We start from the raw sequence: 21,848 nt of genomic DNA on the forward strand, positions 1-21,848 counted from the left end.
GATAAAATTTCTGAATTTCAATGACATAGCCTATTTTCATGAACCAAAACAACTATTTACTGCCTTATTATTAAGACAATTAGTGATATCAACTTGGGCATTTAACAACTGTAGAATGAAAAGCAATTCTTCCCTTTAAATCGACTTGCTACTGCAGAAAGAAGCTTACAAAATGGATGGACTTGCTTCCTTATCCTTCCTTGGGAAAAGCTTTTGCAACCAACCCTTTCACGTGGACAAGGCTAGAAGTGTCTGTAAGAGGATTCCTCTCCATTAGTTCCTTTTCTTAAAATCACAGAAATATTTTTTCTGCTGCTGCAGAAATTTTATGTTGTCAGTTCCACTCAAGCTGCTGGTGGTGAGTGAAGCAACGAGATACATTTGAGTAAAATCAAATTCTTCATAGATGTTGTAATTTTGTCTGAAGAGAGACTACACATACCACTGTGGTGGGACCACAGATCAAAGAGAAAGGAATGACTTCTCCTCTGCACATAAGCAGGGAGGACACCAATGCCTAAAATGGTAGAAACTAGTGAATATACCACCAGTATTTAATAAATACAAAAAGGCAGCCCCCAAACCTGAGACCTTCCTGTGTCCTGGAGAGCTCCAAAGGGAATGGTCCCTCTCTAGCAAAACAGGACTTAACAATTCAGTACTTGCTCAGTTTATGTCTTTGCTCACCAATGAAATGATGTCTCTCCCTGTCTTTCAGGCGGCTCAGAGATGTGCACCTGGCATCTGCATAGCTTGGGAACAAAGAACCAAACACAATCACACACAATCTCAAATAGCACAGCACTTCAGTGCAGAGCTCCTTATTTATACTGCTTTTTCACCTGGTCTAACACTACTTTAATTTCCTATACCTTTTTTAATCCCACTGGCTTTTTTTGTCAGCATCCCACCCCTACTCCTTGCACCACGCTTTCAGGATCTGGATCCTCTGGCTTACATAATATTCACTGCAGCAGATAAACACACTATAATCTGTTTTCTCTTCACTGTGGCCACTGATTCTGCTCTTATTCCCATATGTAGTTGTGACAGCACAGCAATTGCCTGAAGCTTCTCCAAGAGAATCATGAAAATTTCTGGTTGTTTGAATTATGAGGGAATTCAAGGAAGGGAAGATCAAACCTGGGATGATGCCACAAAATGTTACAGACAATGAATCAAACTGCAGTGTTAACAAGATGTTATCTGCTACACCTCTACAGAAATCAGTGTTTCCCAGATCTGACCAGAGAGCAGCTAACTAATCTAGAGGCTACAATCATTTTGCCTAGACCCTGACAAGTCTGCTATCTTTGTCTACCACAGCATTAAAACTGTTCATCCAAGTGGGTGCATTTAAATGCCAGAAGCACACTTGGTGCCTTGGAATCATTCTAGGAAGCGGCCGTGACACTGGAGACATGTGAGGCTTTGCCAACACTACGAAGGCCCAGCTGTATGTACACAGAGAGGGCAAAATAATCCTGGAGCAGCATTTGGCCACATCTTCTGCTGTTTACAGAAGCAGCAATACACTGCACTCATAGTGTACCTCTCTGATGTGCACAGGTAATGTGTACAAATAGCTGATTTCTTTCACCCAGTAAATTCAGCTTCACATCTCATGGCATTAGGTAAAGATCTGGAGGGTAAAGGTCTGAGGGTAAAGGTAATTAATCCTGACTCCACAGCACTACAGAATTTAACTCACAGATATGCACCATTCACTAAAAACTGCACATGTCCACATCTGAATGGAACTGACTATAATGTGATCCTGGCCATACTGTGCTAATTCTGATCTCCTTCACACAGACCATAACCATTTACATGCAACTACATTAATAATTCTATCAATGTATTTCCTTGAGGCAAAACACACACACAGAGGGAACTGGCAGATGTATGCCAGGAACACTCAAGCAAGGCCTGAGACTTCAGACATTAGACACTCTTCAAACAAACCCAAATACTTGCTATGAAGTGGCCTTTCTGGTTTGGACATTACTTGAAGCATTTCCCTGTGCTGGAGATTTACCATGCTCCTGCCAAAATGCAGTACCGTCATTCTCAGAGCTCTTAATTCCTTTTTTATTTCTTTTGCTGCATCTACATCAAAAATCTCTCAGAAAGTGATTAGTGTAACTGTTAGAGGTAAAAGGTCTGGAATTTGAGTTTCTGTAGATAAAGAGTACCTTATCCATTCCACTTGAAGACAGAAAGATAAAACACTTCCCTGTCTAACAAACCAATTCCTTCCTGTCCACTTTCCAAAACTTCTGAGTAGAGAGGTTTGCAGTGGATATCTCCTGCAATTTTTCGCTTTCCTTTCAGCACAGTACTAGCTTTGTGCATTACTTCACTGTCTTATCAAATTTAGTTCTTTGGACAAATTGTGTTGTACATACTTCTCATGGGAAAATCTAGCTCTGACTGTAGAAATAAGTAGTGTTAAGCAATTGTAGCTGCTCTCCTTATTTGCACAGTTTCTGAAGGCTCAGCTATCACTACCATTTTGAGCCAGGCTTTCACCTGATGAATAGATATTGCACACCTACTTTCAGCTACACATTTTATGACTGGAACTTGTTTTTTGCACTACTCTGAATTTCAGTCACATTCCACATTTAATCTCAGCATTTGTTTCTAGTTTGTTCAGGAGTACTACTAGAAACCAGCTTCTGAGTCTGCATTTTGCACTCACAGAAAAATCACAACATTAATTTCATTCTGAAGAATGTGATTGAAAGTTGTTGGCAAGCACTCCATATAGGGAAATGATCCATATTCACCTCTTTCACCCTACACTGTGCAACAAGGTTCATACTTTGGCTTAAATCCCTCTGGCTTTATTATCAGACTAGAATCTAGGCATTCTTTACTACAGAGATAACTCCCCAGTTTATATGTTTCACAGTGCCAGTGCAGTCAGGATCTTTGCTCCGATGGAATCCCACCAAGGCTGGCAAGTCCCACAATTAATTTATCTGATATGTGATCTTGGGAACCTCAGCTCCAGAGACTAACCCATGCCACAGCATGAACATTTACACTTCTGCTTATTAGAATGAATAAATATGTGGAATGATTCCCAAACACCATGACAGAAGGCTGCATGACTAAATATTCTTTCTAATGTTTCCTTTATTCTTTAATCAGTAGCTTTTCAAAATATTTCAAATTCCATTTAAATCACATTTCTAACGAGACCTTCCCTAACCTCAGCCTTTTCTCTTAAAGATATTTTTGTCACAGAATATCTCATCTTCTGCTCCTTTTGTATCTCTTGTTTACTATGGCAGAACTCAGAGAACTCAGGGAACAGAACTCACTCCTGTTATGTTCTTTGACTCTGGCAAAGAAAACATGGAATTCTGATTTAGCCCTCAAGGCCAAATACGCCTGAGGATGATTTGTATACCCTGAGTTTGGCTCAGCTGTTTACACAGAGCATGGTGTGAATAACTCCAACATTGTGGGTTCAGTCCCTGTACAGGCCACTCACTTCAGCATTGGACCCAATGGTCCTTGGGGGTCCCTTCCAACTCAGAATACTCTAGGATTCTGTATAAAACACATTTTTAATGTGTATTTTAGCATGGATGTTAGATACTAATATTTAAGTATTTTGTGTAAGGCACAAGCCAAAGAGATGTCACAAAGACAGTTAAAGGGTGATCTCTGTCAGCCAACAGAACAAGACATCCTTGTGCTTCTCCAAAGAGACACAGAAAACCAACAGTATCCTTCATAGCAGAGGAAAAACGGTAAAGCTTCTATGAAAATCAAGTTCAATAGCACATCATGCTGCAGTTTTCCAGTCATTTGCCACCTATGTATCCTCACCCCAAATAGCTCCAATTTGTGCTGGGGAGCTGAATACCAAAGTTCAAAAGAAGATCAAATTGCTATCTTGCACCAAGATGAAAACAGGATAAGTTAAAAGGATGGGAACAAACTAGAAACAGAGCCATCACCTGTTGAGCAATCCTTGCAATTTAAAACATGCTTTAAGTCTCTTATATATTTTACTAGTTTCACAATAAGTCATATATGAGATCCTGCATCAGTGGTGCCCCAGGGCAAAGTCATTTTGCCCAACACATGAAAACTGTGAAGTACATTAGGTTAGTACTTCAATCTTCCATGCTCACTAAGTGCAATCTGATTGCTGTGAAACATTCAAATACATTTTCAAACACCTACTTTTCACACAGCACACCATGGTACCGTAAGAACAACTTCCATGCAATGGTATTATTCCTTAACATTAGCAAGGATAGTACAAATCCTGCTTTTGGTTCAAGCATGATTCATAGGTATTTGTTCATTGCACACAACATGCAGTTTAAAAAATTCAGTTTATGTTAATTGTGTTATATTAATCTACTGTATGCTTTGGACAGAGGTTGCTTATTGAATGTACCACAGAGTCAACAGATTATCTGGTGCTTAAGTTTAGAGTTGCTTGTCAGGAAGGTTAATGCACAGTCCATCATGCACTACTTATCATCACAAGGTATAAATATATATTAGTATATATTCCTGTTCACCATGAACTTTGAGTATTTTTTTAGCTTGCTATTCAACCAAAAGGGCACCAGAGAGGAATATGGCCTACATTTTACTTCTACAGATTCCAAAAACTTCTCTTCCTGCTGATGCTAGAAAATATAAATTAACTATTAGAGATATTGAGAAACTTGATAAAAGCATTAAAAAGATACCTGATTTATCATTTTAGTAATTTATGCCAGTAACAAGAAAAAGGCAAACACATTTATACAGCTACCTCCAATGACTGCAGGTCATACAAAAGCTAATTTGAAGGTGCAATGAAGGCAGAAAATTTAGGTAGTTTCTCTCTTTTCCTTCAAAAATGTTTTCAGAATCAAAACCTTCCAAGTGACCATTAACTGTATAAAAGAGCTGACTGACCCATTCAAACAACTATGTGAATTTACAACCAGCAGGGTGACTGCTGGCATATCAACAAGGCTGTCCTTACCAGCCCCCTTTCTCCCAAGTTCTCTGCAATTATGAACCAAAGGAAATTTGGACTCAGATATCAAGCTCAGCTCTGATAAGAAATTATTTCCTCTCTTCACTTTACTACCTGAGCACTTAGCCTGGTGCCATGCTCCATCTCCACTTCTCATTTACCACCAAGATTCTAGGACATCCTTGGTGAAGACATTTCTCAAAGCTGCAGCCTAACTGGAAAGTGATGTTCCCTAGAAAAATGGGGCTTACTGATCCACTTGAGATGAGGCTCTGAGCAACCTGCCCTCGTGAAAGGTGTCTCTGCCCATGGCAGAGGGGTGGAACTAGATGATCTATGAGGTTCTTTCCCATCCAAGCCATTCTCTGATTCTAAGATCTCCATTCTTCATCCCAAGGCCGGATTTGATAATTACACCAGATCTATTACATCTACTCAACCAGGCGGCCATTTCAATTCTCTTTGCAGGAAAGTAATGAAAAAGCTCAAATAGTATAGCTACAAACACAGGACTAAAACATGTAGTCATGAAAGAGCCCAAGTAGTATAGCTACAAACACAGTACTAAAACATGTAGTCATCATCCATGGCATGATTATTAGTCCCACCCAAGCAGTTCTCACTCATGCCTGATTGCTGACTGTTAGGGAATCTGTTGTTTTCAGCAGTATCACTTAATGGGTGCTTCTCACTGTGCAGCACACTGCTCTTGATGACAGGTTTAATTTTTTTTCCCAGAAAAGGCCTGGCCCTTCACCTATCTCTATACAGGAGATACATGCTGTTTTCATGCATTAAACATCTTCTATGCTCAAAACCTAAGAAATGCTGTGTGGTTATATAAGCAGGAATGACGAGCAGTGACCAAATCACTGCAAGAACTCTGTTTGTATCTTCTACTCATCACACACCAGATCCCTGACACGGGAATCTGAGCAGAGCAGGTGAACAATGATGCACATGGAGCCCCAGTGCAGTCAACAGGCTTTGATGGACTCACATTTATCAGGCTGCAGAAACAAGACCTCTCTGGGGAAACGTACTGACACTGGTGGAACAAAAAGCAGGCTCAGTGCAACAGCGAGAGGTGAAAGGGCCACAAACAACAGGACACTGAAAAACAATCTCCTCTTGCCATTCCTTTGCTACTTTATTAGTGCATTGTTTTGGACAGAAACTCACATATATGTGTACATTCCCCACCCAAATACTAGAAAGCCACTCATCAACAGTCATTTTTTGCTTCCAGTCTAAATCCAAGCTGGGTTGGTTTTGCTGTAATATCCAGTCTATGGCACGCAGGCAGTAATTTACATGCAATAATTTCACCTGCAAAATTACCACTGGCTTCAGAAAAGGCACATAGCCCTACAGACAGAATTTTTTTTATTCTTACCAGCCATTTGTTGGATTCACATTGAAGTAAAAAGAAATATATTTATTTTTATTTTCCATCTTCTAAAGTACTTTCAATCTAGACCCTTTAAGTATAATGACCTAGTGTCTTCTGACATTTTAAAATAATATTTGATAAAGTAGTAGGTTTTACTGTACTTTTAATACCTGGATTTTTCCAAGCATGTGTGAGGGTGGATAGTCCTATAACCTTCACACCATCTCCAGTAATATTTAGAGCATTTATATTCACATACTGAAAAAACCTGTCAGATTTTCTGATGGTTGCATACTAGACGAAAATCCCTGTATGATTTAATATGTGGGATATAGACAGTTACTGAAGTAACCAAAAATTGCATATACTTTAAGTACTGAACCCTGAGTAGCCCTGCAAAACAGTGATTTCATTCCATTATTTCATCCAACAGTCAAATAATCCACAGTCAAAATTCAGCACACTCTGAAACTGAGTTTATTAACGTTGATATGCTGCATTTCCCAAGCGAAATTCCCACAGCAAACAAGCAAATAATAGCTTCAGCAATAAGTTTGCAGATATTCTACTAACATACGAACATTTCAGTGAAGAACCAATTTATTCTTGCAGCTAAAGCCACACTTTCCATGCGTAAGGAATGTTAGTATCCTTACATATATAGATATATATGTCCGTTTAATTCACTAGCAAGGGCTCTTAGCATAATCTATTACAAACTTCACTTCTACCCCAGTGTTTACCTTCCTTGGATATATGCAAAGGCTAAAAGCCAAACATATCTTCCTTCTTCTTTTTATTTTTTTTAAAGCAGACCTATTTAGCTTACTCAGTGTGTGGTGGACTAGCTCCTAAATTTAACAATCATTATAAACCAATTTTAATATAAATGCCAATAAGAAAATATTCATGCACACGAAATACATGGGAAATGACTGATACCAGCCTCTTGCTTGCCTTATGCCTGCTAGCAAGAAGCCCATTTTCTCTGAAATGTGTTTAAATATGGTGTTTACCGTCTCTGTACTTCTAGTAGTGTTTACTCCTCCTTTCAGCCGACATATTTAAAAAAAAAACCAAAACCAAAAAAGCAAGTATAAATACGTTCAAGAAGTATGGCAAATTCCCTTCTCCACCCCCAGAGCGGTAAAGCCACAGCAGATGAGCTGTAACTATGGCCTTGGGAATACAAGTTCCCCTGGCTCTTTTACCACACAAATATCAATTCAAGTTAGAAGAGCCCTGTCCTCTTATACTTAATGAATATCGAGCCAACGAGCCCGCACGCCTTCGCAGGAATGTTTCCTTTCCATTTTCCTAACAAGGCTCTCCTCCCATACCGGTCCAGGATGGACTGCAGAAGGGTGTAAGTAGAAGGATCATCACATCAGTGTTTAGTGGAGGAATAAATCAAACATGGCTTCCCCCTCCATACATTTCCAGAGTTACATTCACTCCTGCTGCCGTTCAATCTCAGTCCTACCCGGCGGGAAGGGGCAGGAGCAGCCTCCACCTCCCCACACCCTCACCGCCACAGGGGGGACATTTGCAGCCTCGCTACCCCTCAAGGAGGCGGTTTAAATCCTGGGGAGGGTTTTTCCCCCCTTCCCATCGGTCGTGTCCTCCCGCTCCGGTTTTCTTTCTGATTTGCACTGATTGATCCCCCGTTCCCCGGGGAGGGAGGTGGGACGGGTGGGCACCTCTCCTTTATGCTGCCCCCGACCTCCCGCAGCGCCGAGGAGGAGGAGGCGGTCGGGGGGAAAGGATGAAGCTGCAACAGCCGGGACTCCGGCTCGGCATCGCTGCTTTCCGCTCCTCCGCCACCCAAGAGTCAGGCCCAGCCGGCGGCACAAATCCTGCGGCAGCCTCCGGGAGGGAACGAGGGGCAGGCGGGGGGACCCGCGGCCCCGCAGCGAGGGCCAGGTAGCGGGGGGAGGAGGGGGGAGCGAACAAAAAAGCCTCCTGCGGGGAACGGGGAAACGGGAGCTGCGGGCTGCCCGGGCAGATGGAGACGGTAAGGACGGTAAGTTTGAAAGGAGCGGAGCCTCGGGAGGGGGAGTCCCCGGGAGAACCGCCGGGGCGGGAGGGGGGCGCGGATGCCCCGCCACGGAACCCCCTGTCCCCCAGGCCGCCTCCGCTGCATTTCTGCCGGGTAGGGCTCGCGGTCCCGGCCCGGGAGAGGGGCTCCCGGTGCCCCCGGCGAGGCGCGCGGCCGGGCGACAGCATCCCCGCGGGCGGGCGAGCCTCGCCGCCGCCGCTCCCGCCGCTCCCGCCTCCCGCCCGGGGCCTGCGGGAACGTGCCCCGGGTGCCTCCTCCCTTCCCGCGGGGGAGAGCCAGCCGCGCTGCCGGCCTACCGACCTGTGCCCTAGCGCATCCTTCTCCCCGGGGAGCCTGGCGAGGCGGCGGCGGTATCTCGGTGCCGGGGAGCGGCGGGAGCCGAGGCGACACAGCGGCGGCGGCGGCTCCGGCGGGTCCTGCGCGGCGGCCCCGCCCCCTCCTCCGGCCAGAACCAGCGCGAAAAATCGGCGCTGCTGATTGGCCGCCGCCGCCGCGCGGCCCCCGGAGCGGCCGTTTCAAATCCCCCCGCGCGGAGCCGCCCGCACGCGCGGCCGCCGGGAGCGGCGCCCGCCGGCAGCGGGGCCGGCAGCGGGGCCGGCAGCGGGGCCGGCAGCGGGGCCGGCAGCGGGGCCGGCAGCGGGGCCGGCAGCGGGGCCGGCAGCGGGGCCGGCCCGCAGAAAGGGGAGGCCGGACCGGCTGCCAGGGGAGGGAAGAGGCCGCGGGGCGAGGTGGGGCCAGGCCCGCTCGGGGGAGCCTGGCTCGCCGCCCTCAGGTGGGCGAGAGCGCGTCCAGAGCCCGCCCGCCGCGGTGGGAAACGCTTTTTTAAAAACATCTTTTTGTTATTATTATTTATCCTCTCTGGGGTGTGGGGATGAGGCTGTGAGCCGCCCCAGGTGCGCAAGAACGCGTTAAACTCACCACCAATTCACACCCCCCCTTCCCGAAAGTGAAGGTGAAAAAGGTTTAGTTTTAAATATCTTTATATTGTTATTATTTCTCTCCTCCTGGCCGGCTGAAAAGTGCACTCCTCGCCGCTGGCCTCAGCCACCGTACACGTGCGCTTTCTGAAAATCCTGATTTAAGCCAAATGTTTTGACTTTCCGTACAACTGCACACAATTTGGAGGCTGTCGAATGGTTGTAAGAGCCGAAGTGTGCCTGGCTGCGAATTATCCGGGCTGTCTCTTCTGGAAGTATGGCCTGGGTTACTTTTTTTTTTTTTTAAGCTTGCATCAAAATAAGTACATGTGCTTGTAATTTGCCAATTGAAAACACAGCTTTTTTTTTTTTTTCTTGCTTTTTTTTTTTTTAAGTCAAATCGTTAAACAGCCGTCATGTTACAATAGGAACAAATATGCTCATGAACCGTTGCACCAGATAATGTAAAGCAGGTAATGGCCAGGTTTTTCAAGCTTTCAATGGTTTAATAAAGGATTTATGGAGCACTGAGAGGCTGTGTTTGTGTACAAGGCAGAGAATGGAGTTCCTCGGTGCTATGGATACTGTATTAACCTGGTAGCTAACGACCTGTCGCAACTCCTGCCAAAGGTAAACAGATGATAATTGAGGGAGGGGAACACACCAGCATCATACTTCATGGATAATGGTGAAATTAGGCCATCTGTTACAGAAAGGCTCAGACTGTTTATTTTTTTACGTGATCCTTAATTTACTTTCATATGTTAAAATTTGTTGATGTTTTTAGGCAAGCTTTTAATGGTGGCTGCATGGCAGTTAGCAGTTGAACAGTGCAAATTTAGTGCTAAGTACTTAGTAATGAAAATCTTAATCATTAGCTGATTAAAACTTTAAGCTGAAGGTGGCTGGAGGAGATCTGTCTGCAGTGATAAAGGTACCTTAACTTGTTTTACAGCCTTTCTGTGAAAAAGAAAATACACTCTCTTTAAGGTGTTAGACAAATAAGATTTAGTTTCCGAATGTCAGTGTTTACAGCACTAAAGAGAAAGATATAGTGCCATTACATTTTAAAATAGCCAATTTGGATCAAGAGTCGTGACGGTTTTATCCAGCTTCCTTTCTAAAGTTCAGTTAAATGCAGTCAGAGAAAAACTAAAGATCCTTTCTAATTAAAAATAGAGACACCAGTATCAATACAAATAAATAGAAGTGCAAGTATGTGAATCCTGTTGTTTATGTAAGGGAATATACAGGCTTGCTTTTCTTCACAGTTGAACAGTAAATCTAACATACTAAAAGCACAAATCATGCCATGTATTCAGGGGTGTTTTCTGTTCTCCCCTCAGAAACCCCCCAACTTCCATAAAAAACATGACTGTCAATAATTTGTGTGATACAAATACTTTATCTATGTTCTCTTGGGAATAAACTTTTTGTACAGGCCCGATGATATAAATTCATCTTTATGTATGACTTACGAAAGAGAAACAAATTTTCATTTTGTACTTATCACTAATGCATAATATCCTACAGATAACACAGTTCCTATGTTTGCCTTCTGTGTCAGTTCTTTAAGGTGTAAGTGGAAGGATTTTGTTATCATGGTCAAGGTGACAAATCTTCCTTAGTCTTTACAATTCCTGTAGATCGCTGGTCTTGTCTGTGAGACCAAGATTTGCAACCATGTAATTGCTTCCTGATAAACCCACCCTGCAGATTTCCACGAAAGCTTATGCTGGGAGTTAACACCTTTAAGTGGCATACTACCAGTTTATATTGTAGATAGACACTGGTGCGAACTTGTCGGATGTCTTGACCCTTTAAATAAAAAATGTGCTTGCTGGTTTTTTAATTTTCAAAACAATTGGCTGTTTCCTTGAGCTCTTATTGTGGTAATAAAGACACCTCATTTTTCCACTGCAGTACACAAAGAGGCTGGTTCTTTGCAAGGGGATATAGTTATATGACACTTCTGAAAATTGAGTTCAAGAAAGCTTTAACTTCTCAAGGTATAAATGCATATGCAGTGCAGAATAAGCTTGTGCTGACAAATCACAGGCATGCTGCATTACACTTGGCCTATAGCTTTGAAGTAGTTGAAGGAAATGTCCTCTAATTAGTTTCTAGTAGTCACAATTTCCCAGGCTGAACCTCTTGGAGATTTTGTTCTTTCATTATATTTCCTTGTCATTTTAGATTAGAAAATATCTTTTAGCAGTTTTGGTTTCAGTGGCCTATCCAAGAAATATCAAAGATGCACAACTAGAGCAAATGAAAGTATTCATTTATAAGTGACGCCTATTTCATTTGGTGTCTAAAATTTTATTGCTACTTACTTTCAACTTTTATTGATATATTGTGTTAAATAGTATCACAATTAGTATTAAAAATAATATCCCTCTTTCAACTCAAAGGCATTTAAATAAATGTAGTGGTAGCATACTGTCCTAGAAATATTTAAATATTTTGGAGATTATCAATTAGTTACTAGGCCAAAAGATAATTTGTAATTCAAGCACTTTTTCAAGATCACTTTTTCAGCAGTAACTGAATTGAGTGCCCCTGGCTTTAGGCATGTGCTGGAGTTCTGAAGGTGAAGGAAGTTTTCTTTTGTTGCCTCAGCAGGGACAGTGAGTGCTGGACAAGCCAAGGCCTTGAGCTGCAGTTGCTGGAGTTGCACTGTGTGAGACAGAGGCCAGGAACAGGCAGTGTGTGTGGCACTACTCAGTGCAGCAGTGCAGAGCTGCCCCCCTGGAGAGCTGGGTCAGGGCTGTTGGGCACATTTTGGGGTACTTGTTGCCATTGGACACCATGGAGACCAGCAGTCCCTGTGCTGAAGCTTTGCCATTGCCCTGGCAAAGGCAAACAGCAAAGACAGTGCAGCTCATGAGCACGTTTAATCTCATAGATCTCTGTGGCAGGAGCCCTCTGTGTATGTTCCTCTCCTATATGGATGCTAAGGATTGATTGCTTTCTAAATTCCTGTCTTGTACCCATTTTTATTTTTGTTTTGGGATTTTATATAATGTGTCCAGTGTGTATTTTCCTGCATGCAGATTATCTTGGTGGCAAAGTTATCTCAAAGTAGTGCTAAAGTGAAGTTACATGAGTGTAGTCCGTGCGTTAATCAGATATTCCCAAATTAGCAGAGCAGCACAGCATGTTTACAGTGTTTATTGTATTAAGGTGTTAAGTACTGTAATAGCCCATATAGAATCTACAGATGTAGTTTTTTCTTGTTTCACAGACTTTGCCATTTATTAGGGGTGAACACTGAAGGCATTAACAGTTCAAACCATGAATAAATACACTGGTGAAGTTAATGCTGCCCATTGTCCTGTCTTGATGTCGCACTGATGCTGAGATACCTGCTCAGTGTTATCCTTACTATCACCATGACACTTTCATACTGGCAACTGGCAGCACATCACCTTTGACTAGCAGGCCATGTTTTTCTTTGGATTAACAGAAAGTATTGTTGTTTTCAACCTGTCTGAACCTATCCTTAGCTATCTTAAGTATAGCTAGACATGGACACAGATCTTCAGCATGTCAGTCCATATCATCACAACTGTTAAGAAAAATCTTTATCAGCATGTATGTGTTTATGTCTTTGACCATGCAGTGTGTTGCATGCTGTTTCATATGGACAAGCTGCTGATCTAGAATTAAGAAACAATGAAATATGAAATTTAAAATCAGTGTTTCAAAATATTTTATATCAATTGTAGCACATTCATAATGAAATGATAGTAGTAAATGTGTTCTAGAGAACTTGGATATATATTTGTTAATTAATTTGAAAGAAAATTCATTGAAAATGATTACTTGAAAAATTTGATGTGCATTAGAATCACTTGATTATCTTGAAAATGAGAAGGTACAGGCTTTTCAGACTTCGTGTAACCCCATATAAAAATGGAATAATGGTATTTTTTAATAGAAAATTGATTCCCTAAGGAAAAGAAAATAATCTACTTTGAGAATTTGAAGTAGAATTAGTCTCTGTCCAAATGAGGGACATCTTAAGTGCAGCTACAGTTTATGGCTTAAATACTGATCAGAATAAAATATTACCTCATGAAAACACAGTTAAATGTAAATCTTCTTTGTACTACAAGTTACAGCAGACTGTTTACCTGGTACACTTTCAGATAGGAGAAGGATGAAGTAAATGTCCCTTTTGTTGCAAACACTTATTTGTGTTTGCATCATTTGTGTTGAGTAGAAGAAAGGGAAGTGTAATTGAGGGAGCAAAAGGAAGAGGAAAGCTGAACACATGAGGGAGTGAGATACATCTTCAGGGCAAGACAGAGGCCACGAGAAAGGAAAATTGAGGACCATGTCCCTGCTGTTTTCCAGTGTTGGGATGATAAAAACCAGCTGTATACCAGTTCTCAGCAGTTAATGTGCTTCAGCTTGGTATAAGTAACTTCAGTGAATCAATAAATTTATCTATAGAAGTTATATGTCTCTAATTATCTTCCCCATCAGCATGACTTAATTTAAACATTGCTGACATTCAGAATAAAATAAATCTAATCTATGTAGAAACACACAGCTTGAGGATTCAAAACATATTAACTTTGCTATCTATTGATAGCATAGCATTACTGTGTTTTTAAACATAAAGTTAATCTCACTTAAAAGTATAAATTTCAAAATACATTTATAATCAGAATGTTTAGCATAACAGAGCAAAAATATAGTTTTTTGCAATATGTTTGGCATGTGTTTCTAGATCTTACAGAGTTAAGCTTTAGCCTTAACAAGCCAAGTCTTACTTTTGAGGAGCTGTAATGTAGGTTTGAATGTTAAATTCTTCTGCATTTCAAATTGCTGACTTATGTTTAATCTTCATGTAATTATTGGTTAGCAATAATCACAATGTGGTAAGTTATATAGCAATGGAAACCTTGAAGAGTTGGGTTTTTTTCATTTTGGCAGAGAAGTGACTATTGATATTTCCACTCTCTCCTGGGGCTGAAGAGTAAAGTTTGTTAAGGGTTGAATAGGCCAGATAGATAAAGCTACTACTGTTTTCAGCAGATGCTAATGCAGTGTTTTATTTTGCATATGTATTAATCTTTGCTGTCTCAGTACAGAGTGGTGAGGGTAACTATGTCGGTCCTAAAGGGTAATTTCATTCTTTTTTAAGGCATGCCATTATTCTGTTAACAGTGATTGCTCTTTTTTTGAATGATTAATTTGATCACATGAACTGTTTCTAATTACGTTGGTGACTGGCAATTTCCTGTACTGAGAAATTGTAGTTGTGATCATATCCTATTTACTCTGTGTATATGCCTAGAGACAAATGCTCACTGACAGGCATTTTCAGAAATTGCCACTAATTTCAAGAACTGTTTGGAGACTTTTTATAAGATGCTTGGCACTTGTTTTACATTGGTGTTGAGCACGTGCAAATGTACTTGACAAATGAGGGCTGAAACAACTGGATGTGAGGCCAGGATGAGCAGGTTTGCAAATGCAGGCTATTTGCTAAATTATCACCTGTGCTGTCACTGTTGGGAGAACTGAAAGGAGTGGGATGTGTTTCTTGCACATTTTACAATGTTCTTACATTCGAGCTGGATGTGCTTACTGCTGTAAGCTGGGTTTGCTCGCTTCAGTTACTGCTAATGAGCCAGAGCGTGCAGTGCCAGCATTGAGAGGCTCCTGCCTGGTGAGCCAGCCCTGGCAGGGAGCAGGGGCTGCTGGGCTGCCTGCAGGAGTCACACACACTGTGTCCAGTGACAGCAGCTGGGCCCTCAAACAGCACTGACAGTAGGAGTCACACTGCACGCAGTGACAGCAGCTCAGCCCTGCACACAGCAGTGACAGCAAGAGTCACACTGTGTCCAGTGACAGCAGCTGGGCCCTGCACACAGCACTGCCTGCAGGAGTCACACTGTGTCCAGTGACAGCAGCAGCTCAGCCCTGCACACAGCACTGATCCCACTGAGGCAATTCTCGCTCCAGTGCCAAATCTGCATCCAGTTTACAAATAGCAGAAAAACATCAGGCTGTCTCAGCTGCGTTTACAGCAGCTGAATTAAACTGTGATTCAAATGGAGAATGTATCCAGCAGAGGAGAAAGGTGCTGGGCTTGGCCAGGGTGTAGGACACTGTCTGCATGAAGATTCACCCACTCTCTGTTGTCTCACACTGAAGCTGGGCATGGCTGTAGTACCACTGTGCTAAGAATAGCATCATTCCCATGGACACAAACCACTGGGAGTTGAACACTCCCCCTTTTGCAATTGCTACAGCAACTGGGCATGTAGTGCTTGCTGAAGGGCTGATGTTATGTGCATCTGCTGGGTCTGAGCTGGTTCTTCAAAGCTGTTTGCACTGGTTCCACAGGATGTGATAGGCACTTAAATGGCATTCAGAATCAAGGGGTCTGTGATTCAAAGCCCCAACTTCTGTCTCACCCCAAAAGTACCCACAGAAGAGGTACTTTTGCCTCTTAGTAAAAGTACACCACTGATAACATCACCAAGAGCTGCAGTACCAGGATCCTGAAACTGAGCATTCTCTCTGGTAATCTGACATTCAAAGCCTTCAACAGAAGATATTCAAGGCCTTCAAAGGGCAACCAAGTGCTCTGCCACAACATACCATCTTAAATATATGTTCTACATGTGTTGCTTACTGCACCTACACTAGTAAAACTGTTACATTTGACTTGTATTGGAATGACTCTGGCAAATAGCTGTATTTATCCATAAGTAGTCTGCAGCCCTAATCATGAATGCCCTAATACAGCTGGAATGCCCAGTGCCTGTGGGGACTCTTGTCCAGTGCACTGTAGATCTGCAGGAACAAAGAGCTGCAAGCCTTTTTTATGTGCTCCCTGATGTGCCTGTAACCTGTCCTGAAGGATTTTTACAGGCAGGCCTGTAGGCCTGATCTGGAAATGTCCCTCAGAGTAAATTAAAGAACTTCATCAGATGTTCAGTGGTCATTAGAGTGGGACCTGTGATCCCTGCCCAGTGCACAGAGGCTGCCTCTCCAGCTGCACATTGCCCTTCCTGATTTCCTTTGCCACCTCTAAGGCTGGGGCATAGATCTGTTTGTGAATCAGCTCAGGCATTCCTGCAGTTCTCAGCCAGGTGTGCAAAGGAAATCCAGCTCCCTTCATGAGTGCATCAGGAGTTCTGCTTTAGTGCTTTGAGCCAGAGAGCTTCTGGTGCCCAGCTATGATCCATTGTCTGCCTTCATCTGCCTGGTGCCATCCTAGTAAATGATGAGGTGTGTGCTCAGAATTTACCACTGTGCTGACTGTATGAACAGCAAACAGAAATCTGATGGATGCTTTGGAGATGCTTTTCACAATGCAATATAAACATAGTGAGTGGGCCTCATCAGAAGTCTGTGGATATGCCCACACTTGGATAGTTGCTGGGCCTAGCTGATTCAGGAAAGAACATAAAGAAGTCATTGATTAAATGGGAAACATTTACCCAAGAGTTATGTTCAAACAGTTTAGGACTCAGAATGGAATTCCACTTTGATAATTGTCAATATTCATAAAAAAACCTACTTTGGCATCTGATAATTACTTTCTAGGTTGGTTTAAATAACCAGTTATCATATTTATTAATTTTCTTTCCATGGCATTGTAGGCAAATTAATTGTATGTTAAGTCTTGAATAATTTTAAAGATTTATGACCCAACTATACTTGCCTTTTAAAAAGTCCAAAGGGCAGAGACTGACAAGCCTTACATGTTCATATGGAACCAGCAGAGGAGGCCTCAGCATGTGGGTATCCTGTAAGCAATACTGAAATACAAATGTTAAATAATGATACCTTCTGAAGGTAAGAGCTGTGCTTTTTGCAAATCTTTTGCACACTCCTGTGTGTATGCCAGGCAGCCAAGGACTCTGGAGTTTGAAAGATGACCCCCTTTTGAACTATAAGCATCCCATCTCAATATGATTCCTAGGGAGAAAATCTTGTTGCAAGCACTGTGGATTTATGTAGGCCCTGTGGAGTTCACTGGTGGGTTTATTTGGCAGGTGGGCCTTATTAACCTGCCAGCAAGGGACTGTTTGACCTGCTAAGGTTTGTAGAGCTTGTAAATAAAGATTCTGTCAGGGAAGAGAGATTCTCTTGTGCTTCAGACTATTTATATCTCTTCTAACTGTGGCTGTTAAAGCTTATAAAGAAACAGAAGGTCTGGGATGTGAGACAGAAAACCCTGAGGGAGTTTTACGTGTTGTATTTGGATTGCTGTGTTAATATCCTAAAATAAACACAGCATGCCAGAAAATGGGGAATATTTTTATTGTAATTATTACTAACTCAAAGACATAATTTATTAGTTATTGAATGGAGCATGGCTGAGCTTGGCTGTAGGGGACAATAAAATAACCTCTTAATTTAACACTAGCAGCTACTGGCAATCAATGGGAACCAGACATTTAATCAGCTTCATTTTCCTCTTTTTTGCTGTATTTTTTTGCATTGTTTTCAAGTTTAATAATTACTAGTATTTACATATTATACAGCTCAGGTTAGTAATTAATACAATAAGTTTACAATGAATTGTAATCATAATAAAACTATGATAGACTCTCCATTAATAGAATAATTTTAATTGGACTGAAATATTATATTGAAAGGTGTGTTGTATTACAGATTAAAAAAAATCCCTTTAAGAAGTCTTTTTGTCTGTCTAGTGCAGGTCTGATTATAAGGTCCTTTCTAACTTTGCAATATGTAATTTTAACAGGTGTATCTTATTCAGTGAAAAGACTATGTTATTTTATTTATATTCCTTAAAATGTAAGAAGATGTTTTTCTTTTCCTCAAAAGCTACCAGTCTGGACTAGCTGAATAGTCTCTGGGAAAGGTTTCCTTCTGTTTCAGCAGGCCTACTCAGACACCCAAGTGCTACTGCAGATCAAATGACAGCGAGTTCAGCGTCTGCCAGAGTTGAGCTTTTGAGTTTGTATTCCTTCTTCATTCACTCAAAAGGCAACTTTGGAATATTTCTGCCTTCTGTCCTGATTGCCCTCGACAAATGCTTTTTGACCTTAGTCATGTTGGACTGATTTGGTACTTACACATTTTGTTTTAAAATACTTTATATTGTTACTGGTTTATAGAGAATCTGTTGAATTTACAATTGCAAACATACTGCCTGAAAATATTTCACTCCAGAGCTGCTGCAGTGGCCCAGGAGAGATCACTAGAGAGGAAGGACAAGCAGGGTATTACTGCTGATGCACACTGGGTAGAGAATGGCTTCCAAATTTTTCTAGTCACCAAAATTAGTGGAAACTGCTTGGGAGAAACATGAAGACAGGCCCTTTCTTCTTTTGTTCCACCTCCTTTCCAGTGGGCATCTACTTTGTCAGCTGGATGCCCTGGCTCCCAGCCCTGCTGTGATGTGGGACTGGCAAACTGCTGTGCACCTGTTCCAGGGGGATTAGCCACTGGTGACAGCCCATACCCAGAATTTCCTCCACAGATGGCATTACCCTTCAACAAGTGAGTCAGAACCATTTGACTTGGAGCTTTTTATAGTTGTTGTTGAGGGTAATGATAATCATCCTAATAAAGTAGTTCTTAACCTCTCATACTGAATAGTTTGCCATTGGTTGAAGAAGATACTAAGCTGACCTTCACTCCCATCCCTATCAGCTTTACCAGCACTGGCAAAACACTGTTAAGCTTGTACAATCATCTGTTGTTACAGTGGGAAGTGAGTGTTGTCTGGTGGATGAGATACCAGGCTGAGGGCAGAATTGACTCCACTAATTAATTCACCATTGGGAAATCTAAGACTATATTACTTCCTCTGGTATTTTGATTTTCCTAATGATAAATACATTCATTTGAGAATTCAATAAACAGCTCATGCTGAAAATCAAGTATGCCAGGATTGGTTTGCAGAACTGGGCTTTATGTTAAATTTTCTAGTCCAAAGAATCAAATATTATCTGTATTGTATTACTACAGGTTGATATGCTAATTGATTACAGAAATAATATTCATGGTTTTCTCTTTTGTCTGTCACTTACAAGGCTTTATGTCATTCTAATAGAACAGAGTTTTTGATATAAATGCTTTATTGTCTTACTTTGAAAATTGTCCATATATAGTTCAGGGAATAAATGTCCTAAATATTATTCCACCCAAACCTCTCTTTTTTCTTTTTATTATTTTCTCTTCTCTTTTTCATCTCCTCCCTTTCCCTTTTTTTCTCCTTTTTTCCCCCTCCTTTTCTGCAAGTACATAAAAAGAATCAGGCACTTCCTGCTATCCCTAAGCACAAATTTAGTTCCTGGTATAGCGCCTCTAACGTATTCAGGAAGGAAGGAATAATCATTCTGAGGCTGTAGTGCTTTTACAGTGGCTGCAGTAGCTGTAGCTCAGATTGTAGCTCCATACTGGAGGAATTGTGTAATGTTTGATCTTTGGTAGTAATAAGGAACAGGCCCATTCATAGGTGAGAATAATATGCATTGTGCAGTACAGTGAAGCAGACAAATGTTCCTGCATAGAGGAGTCTACCATCTGGTAGAATAAAGTCATTCATACTAGCCACAAAATTCACTGAATAACAATAATTTTTTTCTAAAATAAACCGCTCCATTTCCTGGCTAGGACAAAGTAAGACTGATTAGGTACCACTTGTAAAAGGTGAATTTTATGAAAGAAGAGGATGTAAGTGCTCTAGAGGAGAAGGATTTGCAGGAGAAGCATGATAAGATAAAGATATGTATAAAATAGGACTGGGAAATGGCTAAGTGGGAACTGTGAGCTGAGTGTGTGGGAGGAAAGGAGGCAAGCATTCATTTCACCAAATATTAAGAACAGAAAAAAGGAACGGGTGGAGGGCAGATTTCTTTTGTTAGTCTGCTTTAAATTGACCTGTTGATTTCAGTTCCTGCAGGGCATTAGGACTGTGTTCAGTGGGCTTTTAATGTGCATTTATCAACCAGCTTGTTGTGAATAGTTTCTACCTGCTCCTTCTTCTAACTACTCACTTTACCTCACCAAAAAAAACCAAGTGACAACCAGCCTGATTCACCTTTCAATTTAAGAAGATTCTATTTGATTTAGATCCAGCTGCTTTGCTTTAAAGATATCAGCTGTTAATTTTAAGCAGCACACTGTAGGGCTGCTCTAGCTTTTACCTGTGAGCAGTCAGGTCCAACATGCCCTCACACCCTTACAAGCCTTCTCCTGGCTCCCATGGCAGCAGATGTGAGGACAGAGCAGCACGGAGTGGGTTACACTCTCAGTGTGGGAGGGAAACAGCTGCCTGGTAAAGCAGCTTTTTGTGGAGTATATCAAGTTCTGGCCCTGTTTTGCCATAAATTAGCTGGTTTAATAAACATTCCCTGCAGCCTTTAGTAAACAGACTGTTTCATGCTTGAACTTACTAACATGCTCTTATCTTTGCTATAAAATGTATATAATCATGAGAGATTTCCGAGTGACAGAGTGGATTTGTGAAAACATCCGCATAATGTTTTTCCACTTGCTTTCAGCTCCGTTCATGGATTTGCTGGCTGAGACAATGTTTGGAGTAAAGTCACATGATCAATCTGCATTTTCTTGCAGTCTTCCTGAGCTTTTGCACCATTCTTTTTTATGCCAGGTATTCTGTTATCTATAGATCCAGGCTCCTTCTTTTAAGGGTAATAAATCAAAATTATACAGTGTTTAGGATTTCAGTCAGAGAGATTATGTCAGAATTAGAACATTCCTGAGTGAAGGTCATATAAATCAATCCTTCAGTTATTCCATTTTCAGTTTCATTGTAATGAACAGTCCCCTGCTTGCAGTGAGAAGGCTTATGGTGCTAGAATACTGATAAGATGATACTGCATTGAGAGTACATTTTCGACTATTGGATGAAATCTGCAATGCGATACATGACATATATGCAAGGGTCTGAGTTGAAAAGCCTTGAAATTGTCAAATTATAGCAGTCTAGGGATGAGACTGGTTTGCAAAATCATTGAATCCTCTTTATAGCAGAAAAAAAATTTAATGTGCAAAGTAATAACAGAGGATTTGCAGTAGAAATGTAAAAGCATTTTACATTTTACACACCACTCTTTCATGCTATTATGTTAAACAGGTTAATGGTATATTGTTGTGCACGCTTAACACAGGGGTGTGATTTTTACCTGGGTGGTAATGCACAATAACTAACATCACTTTTCCTACTTAAAATACTTGACAAGTGATGTTGCTTGTAATAACATAATGTAGCTAAGTAGCCATTTTAATTGCTTGCAGAATTGCAATACTGAGAAGGAACTTGGCGTTGGGATCAGACTAATGGGATTTGGTGTATGCTGCCAATTACTCAGGTTATTGTCTAAATTCCTTGATCAAACATACACCCTATATGTACTTCCTAATGTATATATTGAACAGGACAGTATAAAGCAAATACTACTCTTTGAACACACTCCCACTCACTTTACCCTGGGGAAATTGCTA

General features: G+C 41.5%; 2 protein-coding genes across 5 annotated transcripts in view; one reads left to right on the plus strand and one right to left on the minus strand.

Moving 5' to 3' along the window:
* The window catches only part of NSD2 (nuclear receptor binding SET domain protein 2), a 74,736-nt gene extending 65,867 nt beyond the window's left edge, over positions 1-8,869 (minus strand). For all 4 annotated transcript variants that reach the window (XM_058024022.1, XM_058024021.1, XM_058024024.1 and 1 more), the window contains exon 1: positions 8,755-8,869. The gene's annotated coding sequence lies outside the window, so the exon portion shown is untranslated. The remainder of the gene's footprint in view (positions 1-8,754) is intronic.
* Positions 8,400-21,848, plus strand: part of LETM1 (leucine zipper and EF-hand containing transmembrane protein 1) — a 54,125-nt gene continuing 40,676 nt past the window's right edge. The window contains exon 1 of the mRNA XM_058024027.1: positions 8,400-8,418. The gene's annotated coding sequence lies outside the window, so the exon portion shown is untranslated. The remainder of the gene's footprint in view (positions 8,419-21,848) is intronic.

Source organism: Melospiza georgiana, chromosome 5 (genome assembly GCF_028018845.1).
Source record: "Melospiza georgiana isolate bMelGeo1 chromosome 5, bMelGeo1.pri, whole genome shotgun sequence".
NCBI classification, from domain to species: domain Eukaryota; kingdom Metazoa; phylum Chordata; class Aves; order Passeriformes; family Passerellidae; genus Melospiza; species Melospiza georgiana.